Here is a 15,001-nt window from a genome sequence, read left to right on the forward strand (position 1 = left end):
TGTGAAAAACTAATCCCACTGTTCCACTCTCTCCTCATAACCCTGGATTAATACAAACTAATCCCACGGCCCCGTCCTCTCCCCATAGCCCTGTATCAATCCCAAACTAATCCACTGTCCCGCTCCTCCCATAGCCCTGTATCAATCCCCAATCTAATCCCACTGTCCCACTCTCTCCCCATAGCCCTGTATCAATCCCAAACTAATCCCACTGCCCCCACTCTCTCCCCATCGCCCTGTATCAATCCACAAACTAATCCACTGCCCCGCTCTCTCCCCATATCCCTGTATCAATCCCAAACTAATCCCACTGCCCCACTCTCTCCCCATTGCCCTGTATCAATCCCCAAACTAATCCCACTGACCCACTCTCTCCCCATAGCCCTGTATCAATCCCCAAACTAATCCCACTGCCCCACTCTCTCCCCATTGCCCTGTATCAATCCCAATCTAATCCCACTGCCCCACTCTCTCCCCACAGCCCTGTATCAATCCCCAAACTAATCCCACTGCCCCACTCTCTCCCCATTGCCCTGTATCAATCCCAAACTAATCCCACTGCCCCACTCTCTCCCCATTGCCCTGTATCAATCCCAATCTAATCCCACTGCCCCACTCTCTCCCCATTGCCCTGTATCAATCCCAAACTAATCACACTGCCCCGCTCTCTCCCCATTGCTCTGTGGGGAATGTTCCATCGTGATCACATTTCTGATTGTGGAATCTTACTGTGCAATCAATAGACCTGCCGTCAGTTTGTCCACCTTCGAGTATAAAGAGAGATTGAAATCCATCTTCAGAGATTCTGAACTTAATTTTGAATGTTCCCCATTTGTGGGCTCTTCCTGTGCACACGCTGCCTTCAGAATTCCCCAAATTAAACACAAGGTGAGAGAGGAGTGACAGGAGTGAGTTAACAGAAAGCAGTTGGGGTTATCAAACTGACCATTTTAATTTAATCTAAATTGTTTCATTTTAATTTCTAATTCAGAAATTGACATCAGAGGATTTCAGTGAAATACCCCATTGAACCTCCCTGTCTAATAATATGATGTTGTTGCCGAAGTCCCTGTATTTATTCAGGAATAAACTTGACTTCCCCAGTGGGAAAAATCAAATTGAATCCAAATTTATAGAGCAGATCACTGAAGAAATCTGCCTGTGAGTAACAGAATAAGATTGTCCCCATCAAAGTCTCCCAAGGCAGGAACGTCCTGGGGTTCCTTACCGGTCTTTACCCATTGTATAGAAAGCCCTCCTTGGGAGACAGACAAATAGACATCCCAAACTAGTCAGAAATCCAGGGGGAAATAAATATTAACATCAAGACTGAAGTAACAGGACATTGCTCGATCTGTTGCTGTCGCCTGAATTAACATAACCATAGACAGGACAAATACCTCTGGCCTCTCCTGTGAAGGCACATCTTTGGTAAACAATCACAGCGGACAGACTGAAAACATTCATCACAGAAAGTCAGGGGGTAGGGCTGCACACAGATCTCTGAGGACATCTCAAACAATACTGTTTCTAACCATTTCCCAATAGTATTTTAACTTATGCTTCAATTCTGTTATACAGAAATGTGGTCCCTGTGGGATGATTGTGTTAAGACAGCAGCTTGCTGGATCGATTGCTGTGTCATTTATCAATAGTAAGGAGATTGGTATCATAGAACATTACAGCGCAGTACAGGCCCTTCAGCCCACGATGCTGTGCTGTCCTGTGAAACCCCTCTATAGTCCCTCTACACTATTCCCTTATCGTCCATACCCCTATCCAAAGACCATTTGAATGCGTTTAGTGTTGGCGAGTCCACTACTGTTGCAGGCAGGGCATTCCACGCCCTTACTACTCTCTGAGTAAAGAACCTACCTCTGACATCTGTCCTATATCTATCTCCCCTCAATTTAAAGCTATGTCCCCTCGTGCTGGACATCACCATCCGAGGAAAAAGGCTCTCGATGTCTACCCTATCTAATCCTCTGATCATCTTGTATGCCTCAATTAAGTCACGTCTTAACCTTCTTCTCTCTAACGAAAACAGCCTCAAGTCCTTCAGACTTTGCTCATATGATCTTCCCTCCATAACAGGCAACATTCTTGCAAATCTCCTCTGTACCTTTTCCAATGCTTCCACATCCTTCCCATAATGTGGCGACCAGAACTGCACACAATACTCCAAATGCGGCCGCACCAGAGTTTTGTACAACTGCAACATGGGGCGAAATTCTCCGACCCCACGCAGGTTCGGAGAATCGGCCGGCTGCGGCGTTAATCCCGCTCCCGCCAGGTTTTTTATTCTCCCAGCGGCCAAAAACCGGCGTTGTGCAAATCCCGCCGGCAGCCTCTGAAAACAGCTGGCGCCGGCGGGATGTCATAGATTTTTTACTTTGAACAAATCTCCGGCCCGGATGGGCCGAAGTCCCGCCGACGTGTCCACGGGTCACGTCGGAGAAAAACAGAGTAGCTTTAAAACGGCGTCAACCATTGATGATGGTTGACGCCGTTCAGTGTCCGAGGGCAATTGCGGGGGGGGGGGGTGCGGCGTTGAGGGGGGGTCCGGCGTTAGGGGGGGGTTGCGGCGTTAGGGGGGGGTGGGGTGGGGGGGGTTGGGGTGGGGGGGGGCGGCGTTAGGGGGGGTGCGGCGTTAGGGTGGGGTGGGGGGGGTTGGGGTGGGGGGGCGGCGTTAGGGGGGGTGCGGCGTTAGGGGGGTGCGGCGTTAGGGGGGGTGCGGCGTTAGGGGGGTGAGGCGTTGGGGGGGTGCGGCGTTAGGGGGGGTGCGGCGTTAGGGGGAGGTGCGGCGTTAGGGGTGGGGTGCGGCGTTAGGGGGGTCCGGCGTTGAGGGGGGGGTTGCGGCGTTGAGAGGGGTGGCACCGGCGTTGGAGGAGGGGGGGCGGCGTTGGAGGAGGCGGCGTCGGAGGGGGTGGGGGGGCGGTGTTGGAGGGGGTGGGGTGGGGGGGGCGGTGTTGGAGGGGGTGGGGTGGGGGAGGTTGGGGTGGGGGGGGCGGTGTTGGAGGGGGTGGGGGGGTAACCCCCTCCCCCCCTCTCAACGCAGGTAACCCCCTCCCCCCCTCCTCTCAACGCAGGTAACCCCCTACCCCCCTCCTCTCAACGCAGGTAAGCCCCTTCCCCCCTCCTCTCAACTCAACACCGTAACCCCCTCCCCCCCCAACGCCAGGTCTCTCTTCCTCCCTCCCCCCCCGACGCCGGGTCTCTTCCTCCCCCCCCCCGACGCCGGGTCTCTTCCTCCCCCCCCCCCCCCCGACGCCGGGTCTCTTGCTCCCCCCCCCCCCGACGCCAGGTCTCTCTTCCTCCCTCCCCCCGCCCCCAACGCCGGGTCTCTTCCTCCCTCCCTCCCCCCCCCAATGCCGGGTCTCTTCCTCCCTCCCCCCGCCCCCAACGCCGGGTCTCTTCCTCCCTCCCCCCCCCCCCCAACGGCGGGTCTCTCTCCCCACCACACAAACGCCGGGATTCGCCACTTCCGCAGCGGGTGAAACTGACGCCTATCGCGTCAGCCCGCTGCTGGCCCTTTCGGGAACGGAGATTACCGGCTTAAAAGAAGGTCCTGACGCCGGAGTCATCCGCACAGCTTTATCCCGCCGGAAATGGGCGTCACGTCGGTCTGCGGAGAATTTCGCCAATGACCTCATGGCTCCGAAAGTCAATACCTCTACCAATAAAAGCTAACACACCGTACGCCTTCTTAACAACCCTCTCAACCTAGGTGGCAACTTTCAGGGATCTATGGACATGGACACCGAGATCTCTCTGCTCGTCCAAACTACCAAGAATCTTACCATTAGCCCAGTACTCTGTCTTCCTGTTATTCCTTCCAAAGTGAATCACCTCACACTTCTCTACATTAAACTCCATTTGCCACCTGTCAGCCCAGCTCTGCAGCTTATCTATGTCCCTCTGTAACTTGTAACATCCTTCTACACTGTCCACAACTCCACCGACTTTAGTGTCATCTGTAAATTTACTCACCCATCCTTCTACGCCCTCCTCCAGGTCAGCGGCCCCAAAACAGATCCTTGTGGTACACCACTAGTAACTGGACACCAGTCAGAGCATTTCCCATCAACCACCACCGTTTGTCTTCTATCAGCTAGCCAATTTCTGATCCAAACTGCTAAATCACCCTGAATCCCATGCCTCTGTATTTTCTGCAATAGCCTACCATGGGGAATCTTATCAAACGCTTTACGGAAATCCATATACACCACATCAACTGCTTTACCCTCATCCACCTGTTTGGTCACCTTCTCGAAGAACTCAATGAGGTTTGAGAGGCACGAGCTACCCTTCACAAAACCATGTTGACTATCTCTAATCAAATTATTCCTTTTCAGATGATTATACATCCATTCTCTTATAAACCTTTCCAAGAATTTTCCCACAACAGAGGTAAGGCTCACTGGTCTATAGTTACCGGGGTTATCTCTACTCCCCTTCTTGTACAAGGGGACAACATTTGCTATCCTCCAGTCCTCTGGCACTATTCCTGTAGACAAAAATGACTTAATGATCAAAGCCAAAGCCTTAGCAATCTCCTCCCTAGCTTCCCAGAGAATCCTAGGATAAATCCCATCCGGCCTAGGGGACATCTATTTTCACACTTTCCAGAATCGCTGACACCTCCTCCTTCTGAACCTCAAGCCCTTCTAGTCTAGTAGCCTGTATCTCAGTATTCTCCTCGACAACTTTGTCTTTGTCCTGTGTGAATACAGATGAAAAATACTCAATTAGCACCTCTCCTATCTCCTCGGACTCCACGCACAACTTCCCATTACTGTCCTTGACTGGCCCTACTTTTACCTTAATCATTCTTTTATTCCTGACATACCAAGAGAAATCTTTAGGGTTATCCTGGATCCTACCTGCCAAAGTCGTCTCATGTCCTCGCTTGGCTCTTCTTAGCTGTCTCTTTAGAGCATTCCTAGCTAACCTGTAACTCTCAAGCGATCCAACTGAACCATCACATCTCATCTTCACATAAGCCTCCTTCTTCCTCTTGACAAGTATTTCAACTGCTTTAATAACCCATGGTTCCCTCGCTCGACCACTTCCCCCCTGCCTAACAGGTACATACTTATCAAGGACACGCAGCAGCTGTTCCTTGAACATGCTCCACATTTCCATTGTGTCCATCCCCTGCAGTTTTCCTCTCCAGCCGATGCATCCTAAGTCTTGCCTCATCGCACCATAATTGCCTTTCCCCCAGCTATAACTCTTGCCCTGCGGTATATACCTATCCATTTCCATCACTAAAGTAAACGTAACTGAATTGTGGTCACTATCACCCAAGTGCTCACCTACCTCCAAATCTAACACCTGTCCTGGTCCATTACCCAGTACCACATCCAATACGGCCTCGCCTCTTGTTGGCCTATCTACATACTGCATCAGGAAACCCTCCTGCACACATTGGACAAAAACAGACCCATCTAAAGTACTCGAACTATAGTGTTTCCAGTCAATATTTGGAAAGTTAAGGTCCCCCATAACAACTACCCTGTTATTTTCGCTCCTATCCAGAATCATCTTTGCAATCATTTCCTCTACATCTCTGGAATTTTTCGGAGGCCTATGGAAAAGCCCTAACAGGGTGACCTCTCCTTTCCTGTTTCTTAACTCAGCCCATACTACCTCAGTATTCGAGTCCTCATCAAATATCCTCTCAGCCACCGCAATACTGTTCTTGACTAACAATGCCACCCCTCCCCCTCTCTTACCACCTTCCCTGAGCTTACTGAAATATCTAAACCCTGGAACCTGCAACAACCATTCCTCGCCCTCGTCATTTACATGTCAATATTGAGCAATCCTCAGAGGCAGACATTCCACACATGGCAGAGACCAGGGCTGGAGTTTGCTCACAGCTCACTGAGGGTAAATCTGAGTCTGGGGGACTTCAGTTCTCAAACCAATCCTCCCACTACACTAAAAACATTGCTCCTCTTGTTCAGTGTGTGTCTGTGTGTGTTGCTGAGTGTGTCAATCTGTTTGTTTTTCACCTGTGAATTGTGTGTGTTGGTATGTTGCTGAGAGATTGACAGGAGAGTGGAAATGCTGGACTCCTGTTGTGCTGTTTTGTGTAGGTTTGAAAATGTCACTCTTATTGTCTTTTTAACCAATTTTATCTCTTTTTCTCCCAAGGGATTTTTATTTGGAGAACTTTAAGGTAGTCGGGAATACAAAGAGGAGGATTTGGTGGGGATGACGAGGGAGTGAGAATTCATCCAGAGCGCTGGTTGAGGCCTGTTCCGCAGGCTTCACCCGGGGTGAGTTGTGTCTGGTTATTAACCTGACAGAGGTTTAATTTTAATATCTGAGGGATAAAGAGAGAGAGAGGGAGGAGGGAGACAGAAATATGAATGAGTTAGGGATGGAGAGACAGAGAAACACAAGAGAAGGGGGGAACTGTCTCTCAATCCTTTTTAGTCTCTGGTTGAAAGCTGTGACATTTTTGTATTTGGATGTTGCTGAGTTTGTGTATCTGAAAAGTGGATCCTGGGCTCTCGTTATATCAAATAGTTTCAAACTTTTCCTGTCTTTCACTTAACTTTCTTCCTCTTTTCCCCAGGAATTTGAATTTTGAAAGACTACAATGTGAGCAGGAATCCTTGGACCAGGGCTTTTCTTCAGAGGTTGGATGGATGGACTGAGGCCTATTCCACAGGCTTCACCCAGGGTGAGTGTGTGTCTGCGTATTACCCTGATTTAATGCACATATGTGAGGGACAATGAGAATGAGATCGGGGGGAGGGGAGAAGAGAGAGATGGAGAAGTCCAGGGAAGCGGGAACTGCCTCTCAATCTTTGTTATTCTGTGGTTAATAACTGAGATATTTCTAGGTGGATGTTGCTGAGAGTCTGTGTAACAGAGAGAGAATTTGGCCTCTTGCTGTGTTTCTAGTTTAAACATTTTCCTGCGTATTAGTTCATTTGCACCCTCTTTTCCCCAGGAATTTGAATTTTGAAGACTGCAATGTGACCAGGAATCTTTGGACAAGGGATTTTCTCCAGAGGACAAGTGGGTGGACTGAGGCCTACTCCAAAGGCCGCACTCACGCGAGTTGTCTGTTTATTGCCACCCCGGCCTTGCACTCAGACACAAACACATTAAACCTTTGGTGGGTGACAAAGAGTGAATTAAAATCTGTAATGTGAAGCTGTCTAAATTTTGTTTCTGAATCCAAAATAACAGGGGTTATTTTAAATCTGGGTGTCCCGAAAGGGGAGGGGGGGGGGTGGTGGGGGTTGGATTTCATTGCCTGAGCCCCGGTCACTCTCCGTATAACCTGTTAACTATTTTAAACGACACTCAACACTGCTGACTGCAGCTTCTGGGATCTTTCTGTGTACCAATGGACTTTGTTTTTTAAAGGTTTTTCTTTGTTTTGAGAGGCAGTTTAACGCTGTCAGAGAATTGAAGGGAGTTCTTCAGACTTGGTCCAATCCACACACACAGGATGATGGGGGAGGAAGGGGTTTAGATCCAGGGGGAATGGGGCTCGAAGCAGGAGTGAGTGGGGGGGGCGGGGAGACAGCACCCCACCTGGTTAGGTTGACATTGCTGCTGCTGTGGGATTTGCTGTTCACACACAGGATGATGGGGAGGAAGGGGTTTAGATCTAGGGGGGAATGGGGCTCGAAGCAGGAGTGAGTGGGGGGGGGGGGGAGACAGCACCCCACCTGGTTAGGTTGACATTGCTGCAGCTGTGGGATCTTGCTGTTCATGCACAGGACTGCGGCTTTTGCCCACAAAGCAATTGTGATCACAACTCTTAAAAATAAAATAGCACATGGACTGCAAAGTGGGTTCGAAGATCTCAAATTTTAAAGTCTTGGGACTGAGTGAGTTGATGAACCGTTTTCACAGGGGACTGATGGGATATTCAGCCATGATCACACTGCTGCTTGTGGGATCTTACTGTGCAATCAATACTGCCGTCAGTGTGCACAATGCAACAATGGCGCAGAAACAGAGAAAGAGAGAGAGAGAGGGAAATCTCAGATCAGAAACTCTGAACTCAATTTTGAAAGTGTTTTTGGGATCTCCCTGGGCACAAGTTGCCAGCAGAATTCATAAAATTAACAATAGTGGGGTCACTTTAGGGCAGCACGGTGACGCAGTGAGTTAACGCTGCAGCTTCACAGCACCGAGGTCCCAGGTTCGATCCCGGCTCGAGGTCACTGTCCGTGTGGAGTTTACCCATTGTCCCCGTGTTTGTGTGGGTTTCTCCCCCACAACCCAAAGATGTGCAGGGCAGGTGAATTTACCACGCTAAATTGCCTCTTAATTGGAAAAAATAAATTGGGTATTCTAAATTTGTTCAAAAAATATTTTTAAAATAGTGGAGTCACTTTCAAAACAAACGCATCGACTATGAAGTCATCTCGATGGCTCGAAATAAAAGTCCCTTAACTTGAAGCAGGTAAATGCTGGAACTAAGCCTGTATTTTAGGCCGAGATATAAATATGAGGGTGAAATTAAATCCACAGGGGGCATTTGAATTCAGTTTGCTGTGGTTGTTGGATTCCTGTGCCTGACCCTCTCTCTCTCTCTCCTTCCCAACTACTGGGGTACTGGGGAGAGGGAAAGAGAGAGAGAGCGAAGTACAGAAAGAGTGTTGGGAGGAGGGTGGTGAGGGAGATTAGAGAGAGGGAGAGGAGAAAGACAGAGAGGATGAAGGGAGGAATCTGACCCATTCACAACTGGGTGGGGGAAAGAATTCCTCAAACTGGACAGGGAACTGACTATTCTATTATTTTTTTTAATTTAGAGTACCCAATTCATTTTTCCCATTAAGGGGCAATTTAGCATGGCCAATCCACCCAGCTAGCACCTTTGTGGGTTGTGGGGACGAAACCCACACAAACACGGGGAGAATGTGCAAACTCCACAGGAACTGACTATTCATAACTGGACAGGGAAAGAACACACTCAAATCCACACAGGGAAGTAAACTTTCACAACTGAACAGTGGAAAGGCAAACACCATCTGGGCAGGGAACTGACCTCACCACAAGTGGACATGCGATAGGCACACTCAATCTGGACGAGAGACACAACCCATTAACAACTGTACATGACCCATTCATAATTGATCAGGAGACAGACACACTCAATTCTGGACAGGGGAACTGACCCACTCACAACAAGACAGGGGTAATACCCCGAAAGCTGGAGAGGGAACTGACCCTTCCACCACTGGACAGGTGAAAGACACACTCACATCTGGACTGGGAACAGGCCCATCCACCACTGGACAGGTGAAAGACACACTCACATCTGGACTGGGAACGGGCCCATCCACCACTGGACAGGTGAAAAGCGAACTCACATCTGGACTGGGAACAGACCCATCCACCACTGGACAGGTGAAAGGCACACTCACATCTGGACTGGGAACAGACCCATCCACCACTGGACAGGTGAAAGACACACTCACATCTGGACTGGGAACAGACCCATCCACCACTGGACAGGTGAAAGACACACTCACATCTGGACTGGGAACAGGCCCATCCACCACTGGACAGGGGAAAGTCACACTCACATCTGGACTGGGAACAGGCCCATCCACCACTGGGCAGGTGAAAGACACACTCACATCTGGACTGGGAACAGGCCCATCCACCACTGGGCAGGTGAAAGACACACTCACATCTGGACTGGGAACTGACCCATCCACCACTGGGCAGGTGAAAGACACACTCACATCTGGAATGGGAACAGGCCCATCCACCACTGGGCAGGTGAAAGACACACTCACATCTGGACTGGGAACAGACCCATCCACCACTGGGCAGGTGAAAGACACACTCACATCTGGACTGGGAACAGACCCATCCACCACTGGGCAGGTGAAAGACACACTCACATCTGGACTGGGAACAGACCCATCCACCACTGGGCAGGTGAAAGGCGCACTCACATCTGGACTGGGAACTGACCCATCCACCACTGGGCAGGTGAAAGGCGCACTCACATCTGGACTGGGAAAAGGCCCATCCACCAATGGGCAGGGGAAAGACACACTCACATCTGGACTGGGAACAGGCCCATCCACCACTGGACAGGTGAAAGACACACTCACATCTGGACTGGGAAAAGGCCCATTCACTGGTGGACAGGGGAAAGTCACATCCAAATCTGCTAAGGACACTGACCCAAACTCAACTGGACAGGGGAAAATAACATTCAAGTCTAGCGATTTAACTATCCCATTCGCAACTGCATAGGGGTAGCGCATTTTTAAATATGGAGTGGGATCTGACCCATTCACAACTGGACAGGGGAAAAACTCTCTCAAAATGGACGTGGAACTGACCATTCATCTCTGGACAGGGCAAAGGCAAACTCAAATCTGGAAGAGGGAAGTGACTCATTCACAACTCGACAATTGAAAGGTATACTGCAATCTTGACAGGGAACTGACCCATTCACAACTGGAGCGGAATAAAACAGACTCAAATCTGGAAGGGGAACTGACTCGTTCGTCACTGGACAGTGGAAATATACACTCAAATCTGGATGAGGGAACTGACCGATTCACAACTGGACAAGAGAAAAACACTCAAATGTGGAGAGGGAACGAACTAATTCACAACTGGACAAAGGGAAGGCTCACTCACACCTGGGATGGGACCTCACACATTCACAACTGGACAGTGAATTGACCATTCATAACTGGACAGAGGGAAGACACAGTCAAATCTGCAAAGAGAATTGACAGTTCAGCGCACAACAGGGTAAAGACACAATAATGTATGTTGTGGGAAATGACCCATCCAACACTGGACATGTGAAAGGCGCACTAACCCCTGGACTGGGAACAGACCCATTCACTGTTGACAGCGGAAAGTCACACTCAAATCTGCCAAGGAAACTGACCCAACTGGGCAGGCAAAAAAACATTCAAATCTCGAGAGCTAACTGACACATTCACACTGGAGAGGGGAAAGACACACTCCAATCTGGAGAGAGAACTGACCCATCCCCAACTGGACAGGGAAAGTAATCTCAAAATGGATAGGGACCAGACCTCTGGACAGTGGATAGGCAAACTCCAATATGAAAGAGGGAAACAACCCATTCACAACTCTACAATGGAAAGGCACACTCCAATCTGGAGAGGGAACAGAGTCATTCACAACAGGACAGTGGGAAGGCACACTCCAATCTGGAGAGGGAACAGACTCATTCACAACAGGACAGTGGGAAGGCACACTCCAATCTGGAGGGGGAACAGACTCATTCACAACAGGACAATGGAAAGGCTCCAATCTGGAGAGGGAACAGACTCATTCACAACAGGACAGTGGGAAGGCACACTCCAATCTGGAGAGGGAACAGACTCATTCACAACAGGACTGTGGAAAGACACACTCAAATCCCGGCAGAGAACTGACCCATTCACAACTAGAGAGGAGTAAAACTAACTCAAATATGGTCAGGGAACTAACTCATTCATCACTGGACAGTGGAAAGGCACACATAAATCTGGAAGAGGGATCTGACCCATTTACACCAGGATAGAGGAAAAACTCCCTCAAGTGGACTAGTGAAACATACACTCAAATCTTCATCGGGAACTGTCACATTCAAAACTGGACAGTTGTAATGCTCACTCAAATCTGGAGAGGAAATTGCCACATTCACAACTGGACAGGGGAAATACTCTCTCAAACTGGAAAGGGAACAAACCATATCTGGACAGGGAAATAACACACTGCAATCTCGTCAGGGAGCTGACCTATTCAATGCTGGACATGGGAAAGACACACTCAAATTTGGAGAGGGAACAGGCCATTCACAAATGGACAGAGTAAAAGCACACTTACATCTGGGGAGGAATCTGACCCATTCACAGCTGGGTGGGGGAAAGAATCTCACAAACAGGACAGGGAACTGACTATTCTTTTTTTTTTTTGTTTTGTTTTTAAAGTTAGAGTGTCCAATTCATTTTTTTCTCATTGACAGGCAATTTAGCATGGCCAATCCACCTAGCTTGCACATTTGTGGGTTGTGGGGACGAAACCCACACAAACACAGGGAGAATGTGCAAACTCCACAGGAACTGACTATTCATAACTGGACAGGGAAAGAACACACTCAAATCCACACAGGGAAGTAAACTTTCACAACTGAACAGTGGAAAGGCAAACACCATCTGGGCAGGGAACTGACCTCACCACAAGTGGACATGCGATAGGCACACTCAATCTGGACGACAGACACAACCCATTAACAACTGTACATGACCCATTCATAATTGATCAGGAGACAGACACACTGAATTCTGGACAGGGGAACTGACCCACTCACAACTGGACAGGGGAAATACACTCAAAGCTGGAGAGGGAACTGACCCTTCCTCCACTCGGCAGGTGGAAGGCACACTCACATCTGGAATGGGAACAGACCCATTCACTGCTGGACAGGGGAAAGTCACACTCAAATCTGCCAAGGAAACAGACCCAACCACAACTGGACAGGGGAAAATACCATTCAAGTATTTGGGCCTCACGGTAGCATGGTGGTTAGCATCAATGCTTCACAGCTCCAGGGTCCCAGGTTCGATTCCCGGCTGGGTCACTGTCTGTGTGGAGTCTGCACGTCCTCCCCGTGTGTGCGTGGGTTTCCTCCGGGTGCTCCGGTTTCCTCCCACAGTCCAAAGATGTGCAGGTTAGGTGGATTGGCCTGCTAAATTGCCCGTAGTGTAAGGTTAATGGGGGGATTGTTGGGTTACGGGTATGTGGGTTTAAGTAGGGTGATCATTGCTCGGCACAACATCGAGGGCCGAAGGGCCTGTTCTGTGCTGTACTGTTCTATGTTCTATGTTCTAAGTCTAGAGTTCTAACTGACCCATTCACAACTGGACAGGGGAAGCGCACATTTAAATATGGAGTGGGATCTAACCCATTCAGAACTGGACAGGGGAAAAACTCTCTCAAAATGGATGGGGAACTGAACATTCATCTCTGGAGAGGGGAAAGGCAAACTCAAATCTGGAAGAGGGAACTGGCTCATTCACAACAGGACTGTGGAAAGACACACTGCAATCTCGACAGGGGGCTGACCCATATACATCTGGAGAGGAGTAAAACAGACTCAAATCTGGAAGGGGAACTAACTCAATAGTAACTGTACACTGGGAAGACACACTCCAATCTGGAGATGGAATAAACTCATTCACAACAGGACAGTGGGAAGACAACTCAAATCCCGACAGGGAAATGACCCATTCACAACTGCAGAGGAGTAAAACTGACTCAAATTTGGATGGGGAACTAACTCATTCACAACTGGACAAGGGAAAGACACACTCAAATTTGAACAAGGAAATGACACATTCATAACTGGGCAGTGGAAAGGGAACAGACTCATTCAGAAAGGGACAGTGGAAATACACACTCATAGAACATAGAACATAGAACGATACAGCGCAGTACAGGCCCTTCGGCCCACGATGTTGCACCGACATGGAAAAAACTAAAGGCCATCTAACCTACACTATGCCCTTATCATCCATATGCGTATCCAATAAACTTTTAAATGCCCTCAATGTTTGCGAGTTCACTACTGTTGCAGGTAGGGCATTCCACGGCCTCACCACTCTTTGCGTAAAAAACCTACCTCTGACCTCTGTCCTATATCTATTACCCCTCAATTTAAGGCTATGTCCCCTCGTGCTAGCCACCTCCATCCGCGGGAGAAGGCTCTCACTGTCCACCCTATCTAACCCTCTGATCATTTTGTATGCCTCTATTAAGTCACCTCTTAACCTTCTTCTCTCTAACGAAAACAACCTCAAGTCCATCAGCCTTTCCTCATAAGATTTTCCCTCCATACCAGGCAACATCCTGGTAAATCTCCTCTGCACCCGTTCCAAAGCTTCCACGTCCTTCCTATAATGAGGCGACCAGAACTGTACGCAATACTCCAAATGCGGCCGTACCAGAGTTTTATACAGCTGCAACATGACCTCATGGCTCCGGAACTCAATCCCTCTACCAATAAAGGCCAACACACCATAGGCCTTCTTCACAGCCCTATCAACCTGGATGGCAAGTTTCAGGGATCTATGTACATGGACACCGAGATCCCTCTGCTCATCCACACTACCAAGAATTTTACCATTAGCCAAATATTCCGCATTCCTGTTATTCTTTCCAAAGTGAATCACCTCACACTTCTCTACATTAAACTCCATTTGCCACCTCTCAGCCCAGCTCTGCAGCTTATCTATGTCCCTCTGTAACCTGCAACATCCTTCCACACTGTCTACAACTCCACCGACTTTAGTGTCGTCTGTAAATTTACTCACCCAACCTTCTGCGCCCTCCTCTAGGTCATTTATAAAAATGACAAACAGCAACGGCCCCAGAACAGATCCTTGTGGTACGCCACTCGTAACTGAACTCCATTCTGAACATTTGCCATCAACCACCACCCTCTGTCTTCTTTCAACTAGCCAATTTCTGATCCACATCTCTAAATCACCCTCAATCCCCAGCCTCCGTATTTTCTGCAATAGCCGACCGTGGGGAACCTTATCAAACGCTTTACTGAAATCCATATACACCACATCAACTGCTCTACCCTCGTCTACCTGTTCAGTCACCTTCTCAAAGAACTCGATAAGGTTTGTGAGGCATGACCTACCCTTCACAAAACCATGCTGACTATCCCTAATCATATTATTCCTATCTAGATGATTATAAATCGTATCTCTTATAATCCTCTCCAAGACTTTACCCACAACAGATGTGAGGCTCACCGGCCTATAGTTACCGGGGTTATCTCTACTCCCCTTCTTGAACAAAGGGACCACATTTGCTATCCTCGCTATGCTCGGCCTCGAAGACAGTTACATTTTAGCCATCCTCGGCCTCTAAGGCGTTTCAAATTTCGCCACGCTTGGCCTTGAAGATGTTAAAATTTAGCAATGCCCAACATCCAAGTTGCAGCACGGTAGCATGATGG

General features: G+C 48.9%; 1 long non-coding RNA gene across 1 annotated transcript; it reads left to right on the forward strand.

Annotated features, from left to right (window-relative positions):
- Positions 1-5,756: 5,756 nt before the first annotated feature.
- LOC119960496 lies at positions 5,757-7,192 on the forward strand. The gene is made up of 3 exons (XR_005459417.1): positions 5,757-6,287; positions 6,590-6,697; positions 6,971-7,192. It is a non-coding gene; the product is annotated as an uncharacterized LOC119960496 (long non-coding RNA).
- The last annotated feature ends 7,809 nt before the right edge of the window (positions 7,193-15,001 follow it).

This window comes from Scyliorhinus canicula, unplaced genomic scaffold (assembly GCF_902713615.1).
Source record: "Scyliorhinus canicula unplaced genomic scaffold, sScyCan1.1, whole genome shotgun sequence".
Lineage (NCBI taxonomy): Eukaryota > Metazoa > Chordata > Chondrichthyes > Carcharhiniformes > Scyliorhinidae > Scyliorhinus > Scyliorhinus canicula.